This window comes from Eriocheir sinensis, unplaced genomic scaffold, assembly GCF_024679095.1.
Source record: "Eriocheir sinensis breed Jianghai 21 unplaced genomic scaffold, ASM2467909v1 Scaffold1670, whole genome shotgun sequence".
Classification (NCBI taxonomy): domain Eukaryota; kingdom Metazoa; phylum Arthropoda; class Malacostraca; order Decapoda; family Varunidae; genus Eriocheir; species Eriocheir sinensis.
Window position 1 is genome coordinate 1 of NW_026111040.1, and position 25841 is coordinate 25841.

Sequence of the window (25841 nt, forward strand, 5' to 3'; positions counted from 1 at the left end):
CTCTTTGAAAAAGGAACACTTATCTAGTCTTAAGGACAGGTGAGCTTTCTGAAGCCTGTCTAAGACGGCATGAAGGTTCTTTAGGTGATGGTCCATGTTTTTCCCTTGTACTATCAACTCATCAAGATATACATGTACAATTCTACCTGTTAGGCCTATGAGGACTTGATTCATGATCCTCTGGTAGGCTGGAGGTGCTGTTTTTAATCCAAAGGGGACTGTAGTGAATTCGTAGAGGCCATAAGGTGTCGTGAAGGTTGTCAAGTGTTTGGATAACTCTGCCAATGGGACTTGGTGGTAGCCCTTGCGTAAATCAAGCGAGGTAAATACTTTACTTTCCCCTAACTGTTGCAAAATGAGGTTAATGTTAGGGAGGGGATGTCTGTCATCAATCAATTCATCGTTCAAAGCGCGGAAGTCGAGACAAAGTCTGACTCCGCCATCTTTCTTGGCAACAGGGACTAGAGGTGCACTGTAGGGCGACGCACTAGGGCGTATAATACCCTGGGCCTCTAGATCCTTGAGCTGAGTCTCTATCTCTTTATGATATTTTACTGGTATTGGGTAGGGCTTTTTATATATAGGTTTTTAATTTTTTAGCCTTAAAGTGTGAACATAATAGGCAGCAATAGTGAGGGGCTCGTGTTTCAGAGCAAACACATCACGATACTTGCGGGTTAGGCCCTTCAGACAGCTATTTTCCCGTTGTGAGGGGGAAAACAGCTCGTCTATCATCTTATCTAGTTCCATCTGCTTACTTGGCTGGGTGACAAGCGGGTTCGGACCCGTTGACTTGGTGACTGCCGCTACACATTCATTAGTTGAGGACTGATAATACTCTGAGTGACATGAATAAATGTGTTCCATCACTTCACCTGTTGGCATCTTAATTGTTTCTTCAGTTGGGTTAGCATAGGGGATGATGAATTTACCTTTGGTTTGATTAACGTTAGGAGTTAAAGTTACTAATCCAGGAAATAAAAATGAAGAAGGGGTATCATTGGACCTGGGGAGGAAGAAGGCTTGCTGGGCTCTGCCAATCTCTGCCTCCAGAGCGACATACCCTGCCGTGCCCGGTAGCAAGGACGCCACGTTAATAGCGTATGCTTTACTGGTACTTCTTCCATCTCGTCTAAGGTAGGTTCCCGGTTAATTAGGCCGTCTTCTGGGTACGGGCTCTTATCGTCTACAGCCAGGGAATGAACTTCCACCGGATGAGCGTCCACCATTACACTAAACTGCCCAGGTTTGGCCAGTGGTGCAGCTACCACATTTTGCCTCCACATAAATTCTAGGCCCAACAAAACTGCTGTTGGTAACACTATACCTTTTGATATTACTACAAATTTTTCTGTAATTTCTCCGTGCCCAAAGCCCACTACTACTTCGGCTATTCCTTATTAGGGATCTGTGTTCGATCTACCCCTTGTATGGAGAGGGGTTCTGTATCTATCATCTTCCCGCCCACCTTACTAAATAAATCTTCTTCTATTAAGGATGCTCCTGCGCCTGTGTCTAGCATCGCGAAAAACATCTCCTTTTGTGCATCAGTGCCTACACACAGTCTCAACGTGAGGGCATTAGTCGGGCCGTGGACTGCCGCAGCTATTCTGGGGTCGGGTTTTTTTTGTTCTTCTCTAGGTCTGGGTTGCCCCAGGAGCTACGGGGTGAGGGACTGGGCTGGTACTCCGGGCGCCAGGCAGCGCAAGGCGAGACAGGCTGGCGCCTGTTCCTAGAGTACTGAGGGTACCGGGGGCCCGGGGGTGGGTGGTAGGCACCCCTATACTGTCGTCCATACGAACAGTCACGAGCCATGTGGCCTACATACCCACAAGCGTAACACGTGGGTGGTGCGGACGCGTTCCCATATAAGCGTGAAGTTGGCGCGGCGTGCCGTCCTCCCCTTTGGGGTATCGGGTAACGTGGCTGGCATGAAGGACGTGGGGAACGGCCTTGTGAGGAATGTTTGAGTCCGGATGCCTGGGTAGAGCAGATGTTTAACACCTTCTTTTCTTTTGCTATTTCGGCATCGGATAATTTCGACTCTGGGTGAGCTTTGATGTACTCATACCCTTTTTTCAATATCTTCTGTGGGTCCTGTTTTTTTTTCCTCTGTCAGGGTGTATGTAAAGGCAGAGGTCTCTAGTAGAGCCTCTGAGAGCCGTAAAGCCGTTATCTCATTTAAAAGACTGGTATTGGCAGGCTTGAGAGCGATCAACTCTTCTCGCAATGTCTCTAGTCAAATGAGGAAGGCACGGATGTTCTCTCCCGTCCGCCGTTTCGCCTCATCCATTTCTTTCTGGAGGACCGAAAAGGTCCTTACGGTGGGGAATATACGTAGGAAGTCTTCTTTTATTTTTTCCCAGTCCTGTCCACACTTGGCAATACAACCGAGGAGATGGTCGCGCGCTACTCCCAGGGCATATTGTTTGGCTAATTCAATCTTTCCGGTGGTGTCCCAATTTGCCTGTGTCCGGCTTTCGATATCCTCTATCCATTTCTTTGCTATTTTATGACATGGGAGATTAGGCGCTTGGCTACTCTTTTCCTCTCCTCCGCAAAAATGTAAGAGTCCCTGCACTCTACTAAAATCATTCAGGGTATGACGGCTAAGTAGCGTGACAAGATCATCATGGGCAAGGGTGACCGATTTTTCAGCTTTGGGGAAGGTGGGAAAGTCTTCGTCTGGCATATTTAACTCTAAAGTCTTATTTCCGTAATCCCAAGAAAAATTGTATTCCCCCTCGCTTTCGGATGTGGACATTCACCAATACAAATTGTAAGTTTCACCACCCCACACCTGACACCAATGTTGTAACCCGCTAGCGGGCTCTAAAGGGAGATAACACACTGCTTGCGCTTGCGACAATTGACTTAAGATTCTGGTACTTAAACAGTATTTTAAGGAGTTCGTAAGTTGGGGTGATGAAACGGTGTCGCTCTTTTTATATTTATTTTAATCTACCTTAATACTACTTTAACACTACAAAGAGGCAAAAATATTGTTAAAACCAGCGACTGGCCTCACGAGACTCAACGAGTCTTCAGGCTTTCTCTCACGGCTGGTTACTGACATCGACACTTGTATAACACTGAGAAATCCTTCTCAAAAATAATAAAATAAGCTGTTACAGAATTACAATAACTTATTTCCTAGATATTCCTAAACAGAACTACTAACACAATGGATACGCTTTCCTCTACGGTACCACTTCACTCCGTACTCACGGTAAACAAGATGAATGCTCTGCCCATGTTGTCTAGAGAGGACAACTGAGTGTACAGGGAGCGGGCAGAGTGCTGGCTGATCTGAGGTCTCTCCTGCAGAAATGCTCTTTATATAGGGGTTTTTGGGCAAGACATACATACATACATCACGAGGGTAATATGGAAGTCATGTAAATCATACATCGAACTTATATAACAATCTTCCTAGCCGGCATGGTCTATAAGGTTGGTTCACGCGTCTGACTTACAATATTATGAGCTAGGGGGGGAGCACTTGATTTTGTACAAGAACGTAGGGGTGGGTGTCGAGTGAACATCTTACAACTCTGAGACAATATTATAGCAAAAAGGCTAGGGGGGAGCACCGGGTGATTTTATGTACACACATCTATGGTGTGTAGCTTATATGGTGTGTAGCTTTTAGTTAATGGATTCTAATAGAATGAGGAGGGTGGCTGTCACGCGGGAGGTGGCGCAGGTGGGGCACTTGAGCAGATTGGTTTATGGGACCCTTGATGGGTTTATGGGACCCGGCGATGGAGTCGGTGAATGTCCCGTTGCTCGTGTGTTGACTGCTGGTAGATAAGCGGCGAGTTTGGGGACACCCTGGCGCCTCGTCTGTCCTCCTGGTTCCGTGATGTGTTCAGTGTTCTCCAGTGTTCTTGTAAGGGGGATGTTTAGCGTTCTATACCGATGTCGCCCTCGGTAGATATTGTGGTGGATGGTGGTAGCGTAGTGAGTGGTGTCGCGTCTCGCGGGGCACCACAGTCCTTAAACACTGTGCTTCCGTACTAACACCCTGCCTGGTCAAACTATTTCGCCTCTGCCTGTCAATATCTACCTTTCCTTCCTGCTGGAAGTATGCCTTCATACAGCCTTTGCCTAATAAGGGTGACCATTCCAATCCTTCTAACTACCTTCCTATAGCTTTTCTTTCCTGTCTATCTAAAGCTTTTGAATCTATCCTTAACCGGAAGATTCAAAAGCACCTTTCCACTTCTGACCTCCTATCTGATCGCCAGTATGGATTCTGCAAGGGGCGTTCTACTGGTGATCTCCTTGCCTTCCTAACTGATTCTTGGTCTTGGTCATGGTCTTGGCCGTCTCGGTGAAACCTTTGCTATTGCGCTGGACATTTCAAAAGCCTTTGATTGGGTCTTGCATAAATCTTTGCTTTCGAAACTACCCTCCTTCGTGCTTTCGAAACTACCCTCCTTCGATTTCTATCCTTCTCTCTGTACCTTTATCTCCAGTTTCCTCTCTGACCGTTCTATTTCTGATGTGGTAGACGGTCACTGTTCTTTCCCTAATCCTATCTCCCACTCTCTTTCATTGATGATGTTTCTTTCCAAAACGAACTGTCCTATTCATTCTTACGCCGATGACACTACTCTGCATTATTCAACTTCTTTTAATAGAAGACCCACCCAACAGGAACTAAATGATTCCAGGCTGGAGGCGGCAGAACGCTTAGCCTCAGCCCTTACTATTATTTCCGATTGGGGCAAGAAGAACTTGGTGTCCTTCAATGCTTCAGAAACACAGTTTCTCCACCTATCCACTCGACACAATCTTCCAAACACCTATCCCCTATTATTTGACAACACTCAGCTATCACATTCTTCAACACTAAACATCCTCGGTCTATCCTTAACTCAAAATCTCAACTGGAAACTTCATATCTCTTCTCTTACTAAATCAGCTTCCTCGAGGCTGGGCGTTCTGTACCGTCTCCGCAAGTTCTTCTCCCCCGCACAGTTGCTATCCATTTACAGGGGCCTTGTCCGCCCTCGTATGGAGTATGCATCTCACGTGTGTGTGTGTGTGTGGTGGGGGTCTCCACTCACACAGTTCTCTTGGACAAAGTGGAGTCTAAGGCTCTTCGTCTCATCTGCTCTCCTCCTCTTACTAATAGTCCTCAACATCCTATATTTCGCCGCCATGTTGCCTCTCTATCTTCTATCGATATTTCCATGCTGACTGCTCTTCCGAACTTGCTAAAGGCATGCTTCCTCCCCTCCCGCGGCCCCACCACACACGACTTTCTACTCAAGCTCATCCCTTTACTGACCAAATCCCTTTCGCAAGAGTTAACCAGCATATTCACTCTTTCATCCCTCACGCTGGTAAACTCTGGAACGATCTTCCTTCATCTGTATTTCCTCCTGCCTACGACTTGAACTATTTCAAGAGGAGGATATCAGGACACCTCTCCTCCCGAAATTGACCTCTCTTTCGACCATTCCTCTAACTCTTTTTAGGAACAGTGAGTATCGGGCTTTTTTTTAACATTTGTTAACTTTTTTTATTTCCTTGAACTGACTCCTTAGCTGTAAAAAAATATCTTCTACTAGTTAGGAAACGTACTGAGTCCTGGATCGGCTACGGTGATGTCAGGTGCGCCTATTACTAAATTATCATCCACTATTTTTTTTTTTTTTTATGTCTACGCCTATAGCGCCAGAAGGCTTGCTTGCGGGGCCTGGATGGTAGTCGGCCCCAGCCCGTATTGGCGCAGGCAGGTGTTTATAGTGGCTGTGTTATATCTTTTTTTTTTCTGGAATATCTCAATAATTATCTGTTGGATCACTATGATACTTTGCCACAGTTTGTTTCACACCCTCCGGTAATATTTGTCAGCATAGTGCATTATCAGAGGGGTGTGAGTAAGGCACATACTCTTGACGCTTAAAGGGAAATAGCGAAATGAAAGGACAGGGGTGGGTTTCATCAAAGTTCCCAAGTCCTTGGAAGTGTGCTCAAGGAGTCCGAAGCGTGCGAGAAACCTTGGGCATGTTTCACGTAAGCTCCCAAGCCTTGGAACTTTGCCTATCTCGCTCGCCGCCTTGGGAGGCCGTGCGGAGTCTCCCAAACGCTCCCAAGGAAGGTTCCAAGCGTCAGACTGTAAACATGACAGCCCGTGAACAACACCGCCAGCACCGACCAAGTAATTTTCGCCCGAGAAGGGACATCTTTAATGAGGACGATGACACCGAGTTCAAGAAGAGGTACAGGGTGGATCGTGCTGGCCTGTTGTTCATCACTGACCTGGTGCAACGCATGATTGGCAACAGGACTGAGAGGAGCCGTGCGGTCACAGCGGAGCTGAAAGTGGCGTTGACTCTGCGATACCTCGCCACCGGGAAAATGCAGTAGTGCAACGCAGATGACTTTGGAGTTTCCCGGGCCACAGTCAGCAGAATCATCACTCAGACCGTGGATGCTTTCGTGACACAAGAGAATATGAGGCGGTTCATGGGCTTCCCTTTAAACCGGGGGGCGCAGCAGAGAATGAAGGCGGAGTTTGCCGAAATTGCTGGTTTTCCCGGTGTGGTGGGTGCTGTTGATGGCACCCACGTAAGAATAGTGGCCCCACATGAGCACGAAGAAGTGTACGTCAACCGCAAGAACTACCACAGCATCAATGTGCAAGTGTTATTTGATGCACAGTACAAGCTGCGGGGCATGGTGGCGAGGTGGCCAGGGTCTACTCACGACTCTAAGAGAGAGTGGTCTCTGGAATATCTCTGAGCAAAATCTAGCTGGCCCTGGGTGTTACATTCTCGGGGACAGTGGCTATCCCTCAAAGCGATGGCTGCTTACACCATACCCACGGCCACAAGAAGGACACCAAGCAGCGTACAACAGGTATGTAAATCTGAAAATCAAGTTTTAGGCCACAGTACCAGTAACTACAATAAAGCACATCATGGAAACACCTCATTTATGTGCAGGAACACATATGTGAGCTATTGGAATATGCTGAGGTGGGAAACCCAAAACTTAACCATCTGAACTTTGATCACTCATAATGTAGTGATGTTATGACAGATTGGTGTATTCCCAACAAATAAAAGAAAATCTTTGTTCATAACATTCACTAGAGCATCCAAAGCATATATACAAGATAATAAATTACACTAAATTTGGGTTTAAAGAAAATTGGGCACAAGCTAAAGGAAGGACTGAATGCCATTCAAATTGTTTTTCTTTTCACTAGTTTTATATTATATATATTTTTGTGACTTAAGTAAACTTTTCATTTCATGTAGAATCAAGCAGCATTGACCTTTCATGTAACATAGGTTGTAAATGATATTGCACACATTCATTTAAACGTTTTTATACTGAAACAATAATATATTACTGACAGTTTTACTGATCCCCCTTTTTATCATTCCAGTGCACACAAAAGAAGAAGGAGCATGGTCGAGAGGGGCATCGGTCAGCTCAAACGCCGATTTCACGTCCTGCATGGAGAAATCAGGCTCGAACCCAGAAAAGCTTGCAGTCATTATGGCGTGTGGCATACTCCACAGCATTTGCAAGCTACGTAACATCGAACTTGAAGAAGAGGTAAGCAGAATAATAATAATAAATTGTATTAGTGCTAGACTATGAAAAGGTGATACTAGATAGTAACCCACCCACATACCTTGAGATATTTTCTACATTCACTATTTTTGTGGATGTATAATTGTTATATATCTAGAGCTATATCTTACCACCAACTATATTTCTCTATGAGTTATACAGTCATCGTTGTAGATACTTTGTCTCTCAGTCCATCACATAAAATATTGTAAAGTATTAATTAAGCATTATATATTATGACATCCTTCTTTAAAATAATATTAATTGTATGAGAACTCTTTCAATGGTAGTAGTACTATCAACCCTTTAACAGACTCCATATCTGCCGCAGGATGACATTGGTGATGAGCCTGCTGGTGATGAGGGGTTCCAGCCAGAGGATGGCAGACCTGCTGCTGTCCATGAAGGGGCTCTCTTCAGAGAACACATTGCTCGCCAACATTTTAGGTGAGGAAATGTTTGAACCACTAATATATATTTTCTTGTATTATTTGGTCCATAAGTGGCAGGTATAATACTCATCCCCTTTCAATACTCGTCACATTTATTCACAATCTTTCCCAGTTTATTAACTTTTTTGTAATTTGCAAGCAGCAACTCTGGGCAATATTTATACGCAACCCCCGTCATTTCTTTACCTGCCACTACCACACTAACCCTTTACATACCTTCCCACAAGTCAGTTACATCCTTAGTCACACTCACATTTAGAAGCTTTGAAAAGAATTTCAGTCATCTCCAACTCGTCCAGCCTCCATCTTTAAACGATATCTAGCCCCATACATTTATCATCCTTATCATTTATTTCTTCATGTTTCTCTGCTGAATGCCACATTTCAGTCTGTTCATGGATGATTGAGATGGAGTGTAATACTTGGTTAACCTTTTCTCAATGCAAGTTTTAATTCCTCGCAGGGTTGCGGCATAAGCTGTTGCAATGGCCCCCCTTCAACAGCTCTACAACTACAACTTGTAAAGCACTTTTGGACAAAGTTGGTTCTGCATGGGATCTTCATGCAAGGATGTAGAATAAATTACATGTTTCAGAACTATTTTGTTTATTGTTCTCCCTTCAGTTTCTTGGTCAAGGCGATTTTATACAATGCCTCTGCGTCACAGGCCCTCTTTTGGGCCATCACATGTGCAACATTTGCTCTTAGAAGTGCAAGCCCTAGTTGTTTATTTTCATTGTCATAACGCTGATGATCATCGGAAGTTGATGTGACCATCACGATGCTGCACTCTGCATCGGGGGCAGGACAGCTTTCTTCTCGTTGGTTGCTGGAAAAAAATACAGTCAACACAAGCGAAGATAATAGGCTGATAATCATCCTTTAACACAAATAGGAACTGTAAGAAAGGTCGGTAAAGGTTGACAAGAAGTACATTTATGGATGTTTCCTGTTTCTCTCATTAACCTTGTATAGGCCGAATGGCCTCTTGCAGACTCCTTACATTCTTATAATAACCTGTTCCATGATGACATGTGAGTACCACAACCTTACAAATAGAAGGTTTACAATATTTACAGAACATGTTCACAATACTAACCATAACTGCCCTGGATGGTGCTGCCCAGACACAGCTCCCGCAGAGGCACCGTCCACGGCTTGTTGGTCACTGAAAGAAACATAAAAGTGGTTAATATAAGTGATAGGTTGGATACAGGCAAACTATGACAAACTTTCAATATTATTTGTTAACATAATTGTTTGCATTGAAAATCAGTAGTGGACTAATTAACTTCTGTACATTAATCATCCTTTAACAAACTTAAGTCTGCAAACCAAAATATTTCATTAATAAGCTTGTATTTTATTTTATTTTTCTGTAGGTCCTGCCCATGGCATAGTAGGCTTTCACGAGGGGTAATTTTGATGACTTTTGAACAAAGTCGCTGAAGTTTGTGCTCTCGGAAGATCTTTGAATAATTTGCCATCCCTCAGCGATGATTGAACCACTTGGCAATGTCTAAAACATTTCCAGAACATGTTCACAATACTAACCATAACTGCCCTGGATGGCGCTGCCCAGACACAGCTCCTGCAGAGGCACTGCTCGCAGCTTGATGTTCCCTGAAACACATACAAAAGAGGTTAATACAAGTGATCGGTAAGATAATTGTTTCTAAAATTGGCTTTTTAAGTTTGCATTGAAAATCACGAGTGGACTAATTAACTTCTGTACATTAAACTTCCTTAAACGAACTTAAGTCTGCAAACCAAAATATTTCATTAATAAACTTGCATTTTTATTTTATTTTTTTGTAGGTGCTGCCTATAGCATAGTAGGCTTTCTCGAAGGGTAGTTTTGACGACTCTTGCACAAAGTCGCTGAAGTTAGTGTTCATGGAAGATCTGTTGATAATATTCCATCCCTCAGCGATGGTTGAACCACTTGGCAACCGCCTTCCCAATTTGGTAGGGCTGGGGTGGGGATCATAAAGGAAGGGCAGTGAATATAAGATTATTGTAATGCAGCTTAAAATTATAACCATGGTTATTACAAGCTCTTTTGAGTATCTTGAGAGGTCATCACAAAAGAGTAACATGTACTAGTTTAACTTTTTTTTTTCAACCATTTGTCTGCACAGCAATACAGTGTGGTGAGCGGAACATGTTGCTCAAACGAAGTAACGGTTCATTCAGGTAACGTTATACTCACTCAACTGTCGGCCTGTTTGCATCCAAGTCATCGGAAACGCCCGAAATACTTTGATTCTCAACCCCCAAAATGTTTTCCACGGCCAGGGCCACCTCTGATATCTCCTTAGGAGGAGGTCCGCCACCTGAAAGATTAAACAATTGCGTAAGTAACTTAATTTTCAGTCACCAAACCAAAATAAATGTAGCTTTGACATCTACCATATAGTTTGTTTTGCAATGACTCAAATCTTGGTTGGTTTGAAGTTTGACAAAGATTAAATGGGAATTATAAAATGGCATAAAAAAATATCTTGCTATACAAGGAAAGCCCGCTGGTGGCGAGTAAATTTAAAAAAATGACGAAGATTATATATGATAAGCGGGTAAAAGAATTATATCTGATATTAAGAAGCAAAATAGAAATCTCATATCTATAGTTTACATATGGGACTCGAAGATCTGGAGGGAAGATCTCAATATAAGGATCCACTTGATCTTAGGAATTAATACATTTCTTACCTGTTCCACGCACAGCCTTCCTGTATTGGTGGATCTCCTCCCTCCCTTGCGCTTTGAGGGTCCACCATTTTTTTTCGACTTCAGCGACATCCCTCATCACTTCAGGAAATGCCACATTGATCTGGGTGGTGATGTTCTCCCAGACCTCCGCCCGTTGTCGAGCTGTGACGTGTTGATTATTTTTTTTTCCTTCAACAATCCTCCGGTTAGCTGTTACCAGCTCCAGGAGGAGAAGGGAGGCCTCCTTTCTCCAGTTTCCCTTCCTTTTGTATGGTACGCGGGAAGATTTCATCATGTTGCAAGCCCCTGGAAATGCAGAAAAAGCAAAAGAGTTGATAGTGCCACGAGGGAGTAACATTTTCAGTAGTCAACCTTTTCCAGTACTGAAGCTTTCTCCAAAAATCATCATACGGTAATCTAATCTACTAACTCACTCTCTCTCTCATACCTGGGGCATCAGACAGCATGTGCTTGATCTTACTCCCCTCTCTCTCACACATAAGGCACACCTTGCTTCCCCATGTGGCCCACCAATATGTATTACTATTAACTTTCTCATACCTTAGGCATCAGACAGCATGTGCTTGATCTTAATCCCCTCTCTCTCACACAAGGCACACCTTGCTTCCCCATGTGGCCCACCAATATGTATTACTATTAACTTTCTCATACCTGGGGCATCAGACAGCATGTGCTTGATCTTAATCCCCTCTCTCTCACACAAGGCACACCTTAATTGCTTCCCCATGTGGCCCACCAATATGTATTACTATTAACTCTCTCATACCTGGGGCATCAGACAGCATGTGCTTGATCTTAATCCCCTCTCACACAAGGCACACCTTGCTTCCCCATGTGGCCCACCAATATGTATTACTATTAACTCTCTCATACCTGGGGCATCAGACAGCATGTGCTTGGTCTTAATCCCCTCTCTCTCACTTAAGGCACACCTTGCTTCCCCATCACCATTCACTTCCTTAGGTATTTTAACCTCCCTTTCCTCCTTGCTATGTTCACTCTCGCTCCCTTCCTTTTAGACATAACACTCCTAGATCAAGTCTCAAGCCTACCTGTTTCACTGGCGTGGTTAGTAGGTGACTGCGAAGGCATAGATGAGACGTCTGCGCCTCTCCAGGGTGATGATGAAAGTGTTGAGGCCCGTATGCAGGTGTGGCCTGGCGAGGCGCCGCCCGGCTAAATGTTTGTTTACACCGTGGTGCCGTTGAAGATGCAGACGGAACAAAAATACGTGCACATATTCCTTACAATGAAGATATTATCGCTGTATTTCAACTAAATATCAATTGCTTATATTTATAAATCAATAATTATACATAAGAAGTGTAATTTAGGTTAACTGAAGACATAATAGACGTCAAAGCGACCCGGAAGATTGGCAACGCTGGTTTCTCCCAAGACCGTCCCCAATCCTACTTGGAAGTGGCTTGAGCGCGGTGATGAAACACGCCCAAGAAATTCTCCCAACTGCGCGTGATGTCACCACGCTTGGGAGAGCACTATGATGAAACCCACCCCAGGAGTCGGACAGGGCCAGCGTGACGTCATTATGACGTCAATCCCCAGACTCCACCCACCTCTCTCTCTCTCTCTCTCTCTCTCTCTCTCTCTCTCTCTCTCTCTCTCTCTCTCTCTCTCTCTCTCTCTCACGGAAACACCTACCACTGGTGTATAACAGCCCCGAGGTTCGACCCCTGGCCATCACAGATTGAAAAAAAAAAAAAAAGGGGGGAGGAAGAGGAAAAATAGTGACGCTAAGATTCCTCAACCTCACAGAGAGTGTACGGCTGGGTTCGAATCCCTGCTGTTCCCTCTCTGTAAGCTGCCACCAGGAGGTTGTAATATGGCACAACCCCCAAAGCCTGTAAGTGAGGAACGGCAGTTCTATGAACCAGGTGGGGCTGAACTAAACTAACTGTTTAGTCCCCAGACTCTCCCTGCCCTGGCAGGCCTGGCAACACTTGACTTTAACAACTGTCCCACCTGGCAGATAGTGTCCGTCGTTCCCCAGCTTACTATGGGATGTTCCTTGAGGTAGATGGTATCCTCAGTTCCAAGTTTGGTAGTGTGGGGTCGTGGTTACCTTCAGAGGTCGTGGTAGGGGAGATTGCGAGACTGCACCGTAGGCTAGGAAGGCTGTATGCATTAATACAGGACATAGGCAGAAGACAATTTATTGATTTGCTTCCCAAGTTCCCTTCCCCCTAACAATAATCCTCACTCCCGATGGGAGTGTAGCATGTTTTGGTTAATACAAAATTGCATTTAAATACACAGTTCAAAATATCCACCAAAAAAAGAAAACAATACCTAATAGTATGACTGAGGCTATGGAGCTGGAGTCACAGGCTTAAGCTTCTTCCAGAAAAAGTCGTCTATGGGTCTTTGGTTCTAACCATATCCTCACTAGACGAAGGAAGTGTAGCATGTTTTGTTTACAAACGTGAAAACCTTTCTTCTAATCCCTAATATTCTTATCGATAAATGCTACACACGAGAGATGAACCCATGTCGGGATATATCACAGGGCTACCGCCCGATTGGGTAGACACTCCGATTTCAACTTCCTGCACCGGCGTGCACACACAAAAAAAAAACCACTCATAACAAAAACAGGAAGAAAAGAGTAAGTGTGAGAGAAAGATCAGACTGTTACAGCTAAAGGGGGGGTGAGGTCACTGTTTTGCCCCTCGTCCACCAAGCGGGTGCCCCTTACCCGTTTTACACAATTTCCTTGGCTTGGTGGAGGCCTGAGAGCTACACTATATGCTGTGGTGCCGTGCCTAAAGGGGGGGTTTCGGAGCCGTTTCTACTCCCATCACCAGCCTGCTGATCTCGGGGGCGGCAGGGACTGGACTGGCTCGCCCTTACCTTGGGTCAGTTCAGGCACTCATGACTGAGGGCATGACCCTTGTTCACCACTGGCGTCTGGGTCCATTCTCGACTCTCAATGGGGCGGCTTCAAGATGGCGGGCCACTCGCCTTGCCTAGCCCGGGACACCGGCCTTCAGCTGTCTCTCGCCCTCACCTGTGCCGTGGAAAGGTTAAGGCCCACAAACATAAACATTCCCTTCCCCCTTCCGTGGGCATGAGGATCCTTCGTCACACAAACCGTAAACTTAGAGTGTTTTGGGCCGCGACGGAACCCGACGCATCACGGGGGAAGGGGAGGCACGAAGGGACAGCAGACGGCGCCTCTTCCCCCTTCCCGCTCCCTAACGCTGAGACCTCCCCTGTATTTTTCTTCGCATTATTGGACCAGGTGAGCACATTTCCATGTCATAATGTTAGTTTTTTACAGTTTAATGACAGGTTACCTATATGAACAAGTAAAAAGGTCGAGTGTAGCCCTCATTGCTTAGAGTAGATGATGCCAGCCTGCACATGGACGAGACCCTCACAAAGATTATTGTCCTTCCATTATGTGCCCAAGTAAGCACATTTCCCTGTCATAGTGTTAGTTTTTAGCTGTTTAATGACAGGGTTGACCTATATGAACAAGTAATAAGGTTGAGTGTGGCCCTCAAAACACACATGGATGAGGCCCAGACTAAGGCTATTTTCATCCCATTACTGGAGCAGGTGAGCACATTTCCCTGTCATAGTGTTAGCTTTTAGCTGTTTAATGACAGGGTTGACCTATATGGACAAGTAATAAGGTCGCTTGTGGCCTTCATTGCTCAGAGTAGACTATGCCAAAATACACATGGCCGAGGACCTTTACTAGCCTATTTTCATCCCAAACACAACTCATATATATCATTTACGTCTTCACACTTTACCCTAGGGATACGAATAGCTGCCCCTTAACTATACGTATTATGAAATCAAACCGGTTTGGAAATTAACCTGACCTAGCCAGAAATAACATAAGGCAATCTAACCTCCCCCCTAAAAAACTAACATGACATAACCATGGTTATAGTTTATTTTTTTTATCTATTTTTTTTTTTTTTACAGCTAAGGAGACAGCTCAAGGGCGCAAAGAAAAAAAAAGAAAAAAAGGCCCGCTACTCACTGCTCCCGAACAGAGGTTAAAGGAGTGTCCAAAATCAGAGGTTAATTTCGGGAGGAGAGGTGCCCTGATACCCTCCTCTTGAAAAAGTTCAAGTCGTAGGCAGGAGGAAATACAAATGAAGGAAGATTGTTCCAGAGTTTACCAGCGTGAGGGATGAAAGAGTGAAGATGCTGGTTAACTCTTGCATAAGGGGTTTGGACAGTATAGGGATGAGCATGAGTAGAAAGTCGAGTGCAGCGGGGCCGCGGGAGGGGGGGAGGCATGCAGTTAGCAAGTTCAGAAGAGCAGTCAGCGTGGAAATATCGATAGAAGATAGAAAGAGAGGCAACATTGCGGCGGAATTTAAGAGGTAGAAGACTATCAGTATGAGGAGGAGAGCTGATGAGACGAAGAGCCTTAGCCTCCACTCTGTCCAGAAGAGCTGTGTGAGTGGAGCCCCCCCACACATGAGATGCATACTCCATACGAGGGCGGACAAGGCCCCTGTATATGGACAGCAACTGTGCAGGGGAGAAGAACTGGCGGAGACGGTACAGAACGCCCAGCCTCGAGGAAGCTGATTTAGTAAGAGATGAGATATGAAGTTTCCAGTTAAGATTTTGAGTTAAGGATAGACCGAGGATGTTTAGTGTTGAGGAAGGTGATAGCTGGGTGTTGTCAAAGAATAGGGGATAGTTGTTTGGAAGATTGTGTCGAGTGGATAGGTGGAGAAACTGTGTTTTTGAGGCGTTGAAGGACACCAGGTTCTTCTTGCCCCAATCGGAAATAATAGTAAGGTCTGAGGCTAAGCGTTCTGCAGCCTCCAGCCTTGAGTCGTTAAGTTCCTGAAGGGTGGGTCTTCTATTAAAAGAAGTTGAATAATGCAGAGTGGAATCATCGGCGTAGGAATGGATAGGACAGTTCGTTTTGGAAAGAAGATCATCAATGAACAACAGAAAAAGAGTGGGAGATAGGACAGAACCCTGTGGGACACCACTGTTAATAGATTTAGGGGAAGAACAGTGACCGTCTACCACGGCAGAAATAGAACGGTCAGAAAGGAAACTGGAGATAAAGGTACAGAGAGAAGGATAGAAACCGTAGGAGGGTAGTTTAGAAAGCAAAGATTTGTGCCAGACCCTATCAAAAGCTTTTGATATGTCCAGCGCAATAGCAAAAGTTTCACCGAAACGGGTAAGAGAGGATGACCAAGAGTCAGTTAAGAAGGCTAGGAGATCACCAGTAGAACGCCCCTTGCGGAACCCATACTGGCGATCAGATAGAAGGTCAGAAGTGGAAAGGTGCTTTTGAATCTTCCGGTTAAGGATTGATTCAAAAGCTTTAGATAGACAAGAAAGTAAAGCAATAGGACGGTAGTTTGAGGGATTGGAGCGGTCACCCTTCTTAGGTACAGGCTGTATGAAGGCATACTTCCAGCAAGAAGGAAAGGTAGATGTATACTGTATTGGAGGTGTCAGCTAGATAAAGGTTAGCTTTGGTAAACTGCTTTAGGTTAATTTCAGTTTGGTCATGTCATGGTTATAGTTTATAATGTATTGGAGGTTTCAGCTAGCTAAGAGGTTAGCATAAGGCAATCTAACCTCCCCCCTAAAAAACTAACATGACATAACCATGGTTATAGTTTATACTGTATTGGAGGTGTCAGCTAGATAAAGGTTAGCTTTGGTAAACTGCTTTAGGTTAATTTCAGTTTGGTCATGTCATGGTTATAATTTATAATGTATTGGAGGTTTCAGCTAGCTAAGAGGTTAGCTTAGGTAAACTGCTTTAGGTTAATTTCTGTTTGGTCATGTCGGGTTAGGTTAGTTTATATTTCTAACCCTGCGTGCCTTAATATTGTTAATGAACATGTATTTGCATCTCATAACTATAATATTAAGTCATAAATAGTGAAATGAAGTGGTGTAAGGAAAGTATCATTTTACCTAAATCTAAGTGAACATTTAAATTGGGTAGTTGTAGGCTTCAGTGCCTCTGTGGTGTAGTAGTTAGCATGCCTATCTACAAATCTGCAGGCCCGGGTTCGATTCCTGGGCAGTCGGCGCTAGTAGTTGGTTAGGTTAGGTAGGTTGGGTATGAAAATATACCTGGTGTTACTTAAGTGTTATAATTTTTGTCATTGTTTATACAGATATCTGAGAACATGGACGAGTATCAGCAGCTGTGGGATGACTGGGAACTTTTGGATCAATTGGATGAGGAGCTGGATGATCAGGCAGATGCCCAGGGAGCTATCGGACGTAAACGTCGCAGGATTGTTAAAGGTAAAATGTGGTGACAAGTTATATCTTTTTCTGTTTCTGTTGTCACTAATGCTTCTTAGATGTCATTTGATATAAAAATCGTAACTACAGTACACTTCCAGATCGGATGAACCCCTTCACAGCAATGAGTGACGACGAGTTTGTCGAGCGCTTCAGATGCAACAAAACTTCAATGTATGATCTCATTGAAGAAATTAAAGACCAGCTTTCAGCCCCAACTGACTCAAGAGGTGAATGCCCTAAAGCCCCTTGGGACTAAAATTATATGAATGGTTGTGTCGGTGTGAGTGAAACAACATCTGCCGAGAATGGGCCACTCCCCTTCATGGGGGACATTGGCCAAAGTCTATCGATATATAGAGATCAAATGTAATTTATAATTTAATGTAAAGTAAAAAGAACTGGTTGCTTTCATTTCATTGTAATTTATAGTACATTGGTCGTTTTACAGTCACTATATAAGTTTCCTCTCTTTACAGGCTGTCCTGTTCCGCCACACCTGCAAACCCTGATTGCAGTTTGTTGCATGGCAACGGGAGACCACCAGATGACATTAGGGGACTGCCATGATGTGTCGCAAATGACTGTCAGCAGGTGTTTGAAGGTTGTGTCAAAAGCAATCGCTAGTTTGAGCCAGCGTTATATAAAACTTCCTTGCGGCAATGACATTCGACGAACAATTGAGCAATTCCATGACATCAGTGGAATGCCTGGTGTGGTAGGGGCAATTGATTGCACACATATCTCTATACTGAGACCATCTGTGGAAAACCCTGAGATGTTTAGGTGTAGAAAAGGATATTTTTCATTAAATGTCCAAGCTGTGTGTGGGCCAGACCTGCAGTTTCATAATGTTGTTGCCCGTTGGCCTGGGAGCGTCCATGACAGTCGAGTTTTTGAAAACAGCAGGCTCTGTGCTGAAATAGAAGTTAATTTAAATCCCAGGTATCATCTACTTGGAGATGCAGGATATCCCTTGAAAAGGTATCTAATGACACCTGTGTCATTTCCAGATAATGCTCATGAGAGCTTATAACTACAGTCATTCCCAAACCAGAAACACTGTTGAACGGGCATTTGGGATATTAAAAAGGAGGTTTGGGTACTTAGGGAAGACAGTCAGGACAAGTTTAGACACCACCAAAACTGTTGTAGTTGCTTGTGTGGTACTACACAATATTGCGGTGAAAACTAGGCTGGTTTTACCACAAGATGGAAGGGACGTGAACCTAAATGTCAATAACATCCCTAATGAGGTTCCTGCACATAGACGAGGAAATGTAGAAGGCAGACTGAAACGGCAGCAAATCATCAGGGACTTCTTCTAAACATCATATAGACACCACCATTGTTCTGGATCTGGATCTGGACAATAATGCGCAGGGCACCCGTACAGGTGCATAACACGCATATTTGTGTTGGCTGTTAGGGGGACGGGGGAGCCGAGTGTGCAGGGGAGGGAAGTGAATCAAGTGTAATTGTTAGTGTTGGTGTGTTGTGGTGACAAGTGAGTGTGTATTTGTTTTCAGAATGAATGATGAGGTGGGAAGAAGTGTGTATGTATGTTCTCGTAAAACCTTTATTTTCATTGTTAATTAAAACACAAGTTACTTTATAGTTTTATTCTTTCCTTAGTCTATATTACATAAACATTCCCTGTGATGTCCTACCTGTGTACATCCTTAGCTATTATTTAGCTTTTTAAGTTCTTTTTTTGTTATCTCTTTTCTAAATCTAGCCTCTTCCTCCCTTTGTTCTGCTTCAGCTATTTTCACTTTCATGTGTTTGATTTGAAGATCGATCAAATGCTCCCTCTTCTCCAAAAACCTATTGTTTGTAATCTCCCTCTCCCTACTAATTTCTAATAGTTCTGGTGTGGCAGTCGTGTTTTTGTAGCTGGTTGCTGCTCTGTTTCTGCAATGCCTTGTCCTGACAGTTGATGGTGAGGGGGCGGGCACCTCCTCTGGTTCTTTTGCTTGTGGTGATGCTGGAACCTCCTCTTCCACGGAATTTGTTGCAGGATGTGCTACAACACTGCATACTGCAAGTGTTTTTTCTGAATATGAATTTGCTGTCAACAGGGAGAAATATTAGTATATGAAAAATATTCCCTAAAATAACACAGTTGCAGATTAACACATTTCAGGTAGTTGGAACATCTTGTTAATCAACTGTATCTCTCACTGCACACAACTGTCATTAAAACTTATGAGTTTGTGAACAACTGAATTATGGTTACATGAACAAATTGCTTACAGGCTGAAAAGCCTTCTGGCTGAAGAGGGTGCTTACTGATAAAAGCTATATTGCTTATGTTTATCACCACCAAAATCTTACCTCTCACAAAGAGAGACTTGGTAAATCGGATGAGTAGACTTTGTCGGTGCGACTTGGCTGAGAATAAATGTATTTTAGTACACAGAAGCAGAGTACTGTGTGGTGCAGCTACTTTAATTTCTTACTACATACCAAAAATGTTTATTATTTTTGGATACTTTGCAATATTACATGACTGAATACTTACGACTTCACAGTTTCTGATATCTCATGAACATAGTTTACAAACATGGCAGTCAAAACAAGTCATAATAAGAACTCACACATGGCTGGCATTGCATCGAGGTCAAACGGATTTCCTATGTCGTGCAAATCCGTGCCAAGTATTGTCAGCACTTGGTCCGATTCTTTTGGCAGATCCGCAGGAGGGGCACCTCCACCAGTTCTCATGTCCTCCCGCCTCTTCACTGCATGTTCTTGTTTTGCCCTAAAATGAAGAATCAGTAGATATATGTTATTGTATTCATACCTAGCATTTTTATATGTTACATTGTATTTGTGCATTCATTTCCTTTTTTTTTTTTTTTTTGGTTATTTGTCTTTATTGCAACTAATTCAAGAATGTAGTTTTAGGTGTGCTTTAATTAGGATAATTCAGAGACGCTGTACGAATACTGTCACTGTCGTTCACATGCTTTGTGAATGGGGATTAATGGGATGGGTTGATGGGCCTGGGAAATCTCTTATCTATTTTTTTCCCACAATGAAAAAAAGATGCAAATAAGAAATTGACTGGGTATGGTTACCTTACTGAACCCTAACTTGGCAGTTACCCTTACATAAAGACCTATATAGTTTATTAATGGATGGATGAATGTTCTATACATATGATCTGAGAATCCATATTTGCACTGAACAATAGTGATTGATCACAGGTGATTCATGGGATCAGTGCAAAAATTGCATCCCAGGTTAAGTGCATTAAGTTGCTATTTATATTAAGACATGCTCAACAATAGAATATATATCTCAGTTAGAAAGTTATGTGAATAGCATTACACAGGGGAACACTCATTTTGTTGCATTTAAAAAAAGACTTTTCTATAGTCAATTTGAGTGTGCTGATTTCAAATCTGAAATCAGTTTTTGTCTGCAAGCTACAGGTTTTATGCAATTTGACATTTTTATTTATTTCTTAAATTTTCGTTATTATAGGAAATTGCAATATCAGCCACAATTATTTTGTTCACTTGAATCTTAAAACAGTATGAAAGCCATTTCTGTACATTTATTAAGGCAAAAGAAACAGAACATTAACAGAACATCTATCCCAAAGTTAGATTAGCATCCTTCAGAACATCACCACAGCTGATGGAAGCTTATCAATTTCTTTGTGTATTTTATTCAGGCAGGAATTTGCGTTTGTAACTTTTGCGTTTGTACACTTCATCTGGGCAATTTCGTTTAATGCTCCAGCAGTAGTCAGCCATCATACTTTCATCCCAGCGCCCTTGGTAGCGTTCTTCCATGATCTTTAGGTCTTGGTGGAATCGTTCTCCTTGTTCGTCACTCACAGCCCCCAGGTTGTCAGGGAACTGATCAAGGTGGCTGTTCAAAAAATGAAGCTTGATGCTCATGTTGCACCCGAGATCACGAAAAGCGAGGAGCATTCTGTTCACAAGTTCACTGTAGTTCTCCGCCTTATTGTTTCCAAGGAAGTTCTGAACGACTGCCACAAAGGATAACCATGCTGCCCTTTCTAAAGCGGTCATCTTAGCAACAAACTGATCATCACGAATTAGGGTTCGAATCTGTGGGCCATCAAACACGCCTGCTTTGATCTTCTCAAATGATAACCCTGGTAAAGCTGTGATGATGTGTTGGAAACATTCACCTTCGGTTTCCAGTGCCTTGACAAATTGTTTCATCAAACCTAATTTGATGTGAAGAGGAGGAAAGATGATCTTATCTCTGTTTACAATTGGGTCTTGTATGATATTTGGCATGCCTGCTTCAAGGGTGTCACGAATAGGCCAGTCCTTCTGGACCCAATGTCTGTCTCGTGCTCGGCTGTCCCACATACAGAGGAAACATGGAAACTTGGTGAAACCTTTCTGTTGTCCAAGAAGAAAGTTGACCATCTTTAAGTCTACACAAATTATCCAATTGTGCTCATGATACTTTAATAAGTCCATGACCATTCTCATATCATCATAGTCTTCCCGCAAATGCACTGAGTGACCGACAGGTACTGCTCCATAAACATTGCCATTATGTAAAAGAACACACTTTAAACTGCGTTTTGAACTGTCTAAAAAGAGTCTCCATTCAGCAGGACTATAGTAAGGTACACCCAGTTCTTTGAGAAGCCCTGGGATGTCATGGCAGTAAACAAACTGTTTGTCTTTTGAAAAGAAGGTCACAAAAAGCTGGTCACGCTTTCTGAAATATGATAATTTAACAGAGTGATCAACAAGATTTCTGCCTTGTAATCTTGATGCCAAAAGCTCTGCTGCTTTCTTTGAAAGACCTAAATCCCGCACTAAATCATTCAGTTCAGCCTGGGGAAGAGGCTTGGGGACGGGGAAAGGTTCATTGTCTGAAGAACAGTCCTCCGATTGTGAACACTTTTCTGACAATTCACTGTCACAACTGTCTTGCTCGCTTGTATCATGTCCAATGTCTTTATCGTCCAATGAATGCAAGCCTTTGAAAACTGGAACAGGTACTTCTTCAGAATGCAGAACAGGCCGAATAGCTGAGGGAATGTTCGGATACGTAATCTTATGTCGGTTTTTCTTCCCAACACCCGTTGTGTTTACCATGCAGAAATAACAGTCAGTTACATGGTTGGTGGGTTCTCGCCAAATCATTGGAACTCCAAAAGGCAGACCTTTGCGTTTTCCTTTGGTCCAGTCTCGAAGCATTTCCTCACAATTGTGGCACACAACATGAGGAGCCCATTGCTTGTCTTGATCACCAAGATGAACTTCAAAATATGCCTTGTAGGCACGCTTGACGAACGAGGATATGTTACGTCTCTGACGAATGAGTGTGTAGCATCCACATATGTAGCAGAAGGCATCAGGCTTGTTTCTGCAATGGTGTCTCATTCTGGAAGCCATGTTTGAACGAAACAAAAGAAGAATGATCAAAATATCAGAAGCTATCTATATATATGGACGTTAAAATGCTTATACATGGTTTACGCAAGTTCACATATGTACAATTTCATTAACCTCAAATTGCATACAAACTAGAGCTTGTAGAGAAAAACTAATTTCAGATTTGAAATCAGCGCCTAAAACTCTTTCAAAATCAGTTAAAACATCCAATGCAACTCAAAATTACTGAAAAATTGTTCCCCTGTGTTATTTTTCAGTCGTTCTTTTCACTTACTTTACTTTTAAACGCTCCCAAACTTTCTTGAGTTGCTGCTCAGTGCGCTGCGGTCCAAGGTTGTGGAAATTAAACAGGCGCGTGATTCGGGCCCACGCTGCCCTCTTCTGGAGGACAACCTTCCCGTCTGTCCTCCTGTCTTGGAGGATCATCTCCTCACAGATGAGGCCCATGAGAAGGTCTCGCTCAGGAGGTGACATTGGACTGCTTCTGGCACTCAGTGCTCCTTCCATTTCTAGAAATCCTACGTTCTCTGAGAAAGAAGACAAAACATGAAGCAGCAATAATTAATAAGAATGTAAATTAGCCACAAAAATATGAGCCCATTATCAGTAACCTAGTCCCTACTACAGGGGTGGTTAAGGCCACTAGGTTAATAGTTTGTTTGTCCTGGACTATATATAGATGCACAAATGAATAAAAAAAAATGTGCTAGACCTGGGATGGAAGGCAATAGCTATGTCAATATTATCTGGAAAATGATTCAATCTGATCATATAAAGGGCTGAAAATAACCTTATTCATGACCTCGTACCTGTAGATTCTGACATACTAGCACAACTTTGCATATGGTAACCATAAAATGCAACTGCTTACTCCAAAAAAACATATTTGCCCATGATGACCCTGAGTCCTGAAAAGGACATGCCGACTTCAGCAGCATAATTACCCAACAACTAACATTATGATTGGCTACTCTGAGCTATGAAGGCAACCCTCGATCTTTTTACTTGTCCATATAGGTCAACCATGTCATTAAACAGCTAAAAGCTAACACTATGACAGGGAAATGTGCTCACCTGCTCCAATAATGGGATGAAAATAGCCTTAGTCTGGGCCTCATCCATGTGTGTTTTGAGGGCCACACGCAACCTTATTACTTGTTCACATAGGTCAACCCTGTCATTAAACAGCTAAAAACTAACACTATGACAGGGAAATGTGCTTACTTGGGCACATAATGGAAGGACAATAATCTTTGTGAGGGTCTCGTCCATGTGCAGGCTGGCATCATCTACTCTAAGCAATGAGGGCTACACTCGACCTTTTTACTTGTTCATATAGGTAACCTCTGTCATTAAACTGTAAAAAACTAACATTATGATAAGGAAATGTGCTTACCTGGTCCAATAATCGGATGAATAAACTGCGGCTGCTCTCGTTGTCGTGTGGAAATGTAAACAAAACCAGCAGTGATGAAGATCAAGAAGCGCACTCCACACCTTCCGACATACCAACCTTTCCGTGCTAGCGACTGATCGGTCCGCACGAAGGGGGAAGGGAATTGACTGTTTAAGTTTACCCGGAGTCTCTGCGGTCCCGTCATGTGGATCCTTCAGGGAAGGGGGAAGGGAATGTTTATGTTTGTGGGCCTAAGCCTCTTCCAGAAAAGTCGTCTATGGTTCTCTGGTTCTATGGTTCTAACCATATCCTCACTAGACGATGGAAGTGTAGCCTGTTTTGTTTACAAACGTGAAATACTTTCTTCTAATCCTTAACATTCCTATAGATAAATACTACACACGAGAGATATGAATATATATATATATATATATATATATATATATATATATATATATATATATATATATATATATATATATATATATATATATATATATATATATATATATAAGTATATATCACAGGGCTACCGCACGATTGGCTAGACAATCCGATATCAACTTCCTGCATCGGCGTGCACACAGAAAAAAAAATGAAAAAAAATAGGAAGAAAAGAGTTTAGTATGAGGGAAAGATCAGACTGTTACAGCTAACGGGGGGGGGGGTGAGGTCACTGTTAGCCCCTCGTCCACACAGCGGGTGCCCCTTACCCATTTAACACAGTATCCTCGGCTGGTGGAGGCCTGTGAGCTACACAAAATGCTGTCGTGCCTTGCCTAAAGATTTTTCTTTGGAGCCGTTCACTCCCATCACAAGCCTGCTGGTCTCGTGGGCGGCGGCAGGGACTTGACTGGCTCGCCCTGGGCCCACTCCTGACTCTCAATTTGGCGGCATCAAGATGGCGGGCACTCGCCTTTCCTACCCCTGGTCACCGGCCTCCAGCTGGCTCTCACCAATTCACCTGTGCCGCACGGGAAGATGAAATCCAGAAATGAATCACTAATGAACGTCGGCTAGGGCTATTACTCACTCCCAGGCAGCCGTATTCTAGCGAGCTGGAGCTTACCTGCGCCGCACGGGAAGATGAAATCCAGAATGACCCGTGCCAGCCGTGGCGGCTGCCTCGCCAACTTCCTCTGACGTGGCCTTCCCAAGGTTCCAACACTTTTCCTTCTCGCCTTTCAGCTTGATCCATTCTATCCTTCCTCTGCCTTTCTGAGGTTGTCTTTTTGTGTATTAATTCTGAACATAATTTTCCCTTATTTTCTAAGACGTAACGTGTAAATATATAAAATATATGCGTGCGAGTGGATTTATATCAGGGGTGCCAACCCAAGCTGTGGTTCGTATTTCTCGTTCTCTTCCCTTACCTACTTATAACATATTAACCGCTACGGGTATTGTTTCGGCTGAGGAGAAACTGGATCCGGTAAATAATCATGGCCATGTACAAGGGGGTATTCCCAATTTTCCCAGCTGGCTTTTAACTGGCTTCCGCGGTGTTGGTATGCCGGCGGGTATGTTACAATAGTGTCACCCCCCTTAAGATCCTAGCTTCTCCCGAAGCCTAATACCTTCCTTCCCCTAAGGCACTATGTTATTATACTTCGGATATCATTAATCAACCAACTCTACCTTCCTTCTCTTACCAGGCGTCCGTGTGGCACAGAGACAGCGACTTAGCACTGCCCCACGATTTCAACAATACAACACCTACCCTAACACGGTAGTACCATAATACAAGGGCCTGCACAACCTAACGGCTACCCTTGGGGGTACTTCCTCGGGTATTCTATAATAGAATCCCGTTTCCTGCTTAAATAAAAGCAAAGATGCCTCACCCGGCATGGCTCGATTATCTGTCATGGGTCCACTGCCCCAGCCTTCCTCTTAGTAACTTGGCTACAGGTAAGGAGTGTCAGACGAGACTAGCCTCCCTCGCTCTCGTTCCTAAGGTTAAACACAGTGCAC

The 25841-nt window shown here is 43.5% G+C and overlaps 2 long non-coding RNA genes and 1 pseudogene across 2 annotated transcripts; 2 read left to right on the top strand and 1 right to left on the bottom strand.

The window, feature by feature from the left end:
* The first annotated feature begins 5224 nt into the window (after positions 1-5224).
* On the top strand, positions 5225-8667 carry LOC126990465 (uncharacterized). The gene is made up of 4 exons (XR_007744387.1): positions 5225-6876; positions 7412-7584; positions 7934-8049; positions 8518-8667. It is a non-coding gene; the product is annotated as an uncharacterized LOC126990465 (long non-coding RNA).
* Positions 8668-16948: 8281 nt separating this feature from the next.
* Positions 16949-18397, top strand: LOC126990466 (putative nuclease HARBI1; annotated as a pseudogene).
* A 194-nt stretch (positions 18398-18591) lies between these two features.
* LOC126990464 (uncharacterized) lies at positions 18592-24119 on the bottom strand. The gene is made up of 5 exons (XR_007744386.1): positions 23546-24119; positions 22746-22998; positions 19670-19833; positions 19407-19463; positions 18592-19140 (listed from the first exon to the last, which is right to left on the bottom strand). It is a non-coding gene; the product is annotated as an uncharacterized LOC126990464 (long non-coding RNA).
* Positions 24120-25841: the final 1722 nt, after the last annotated feature.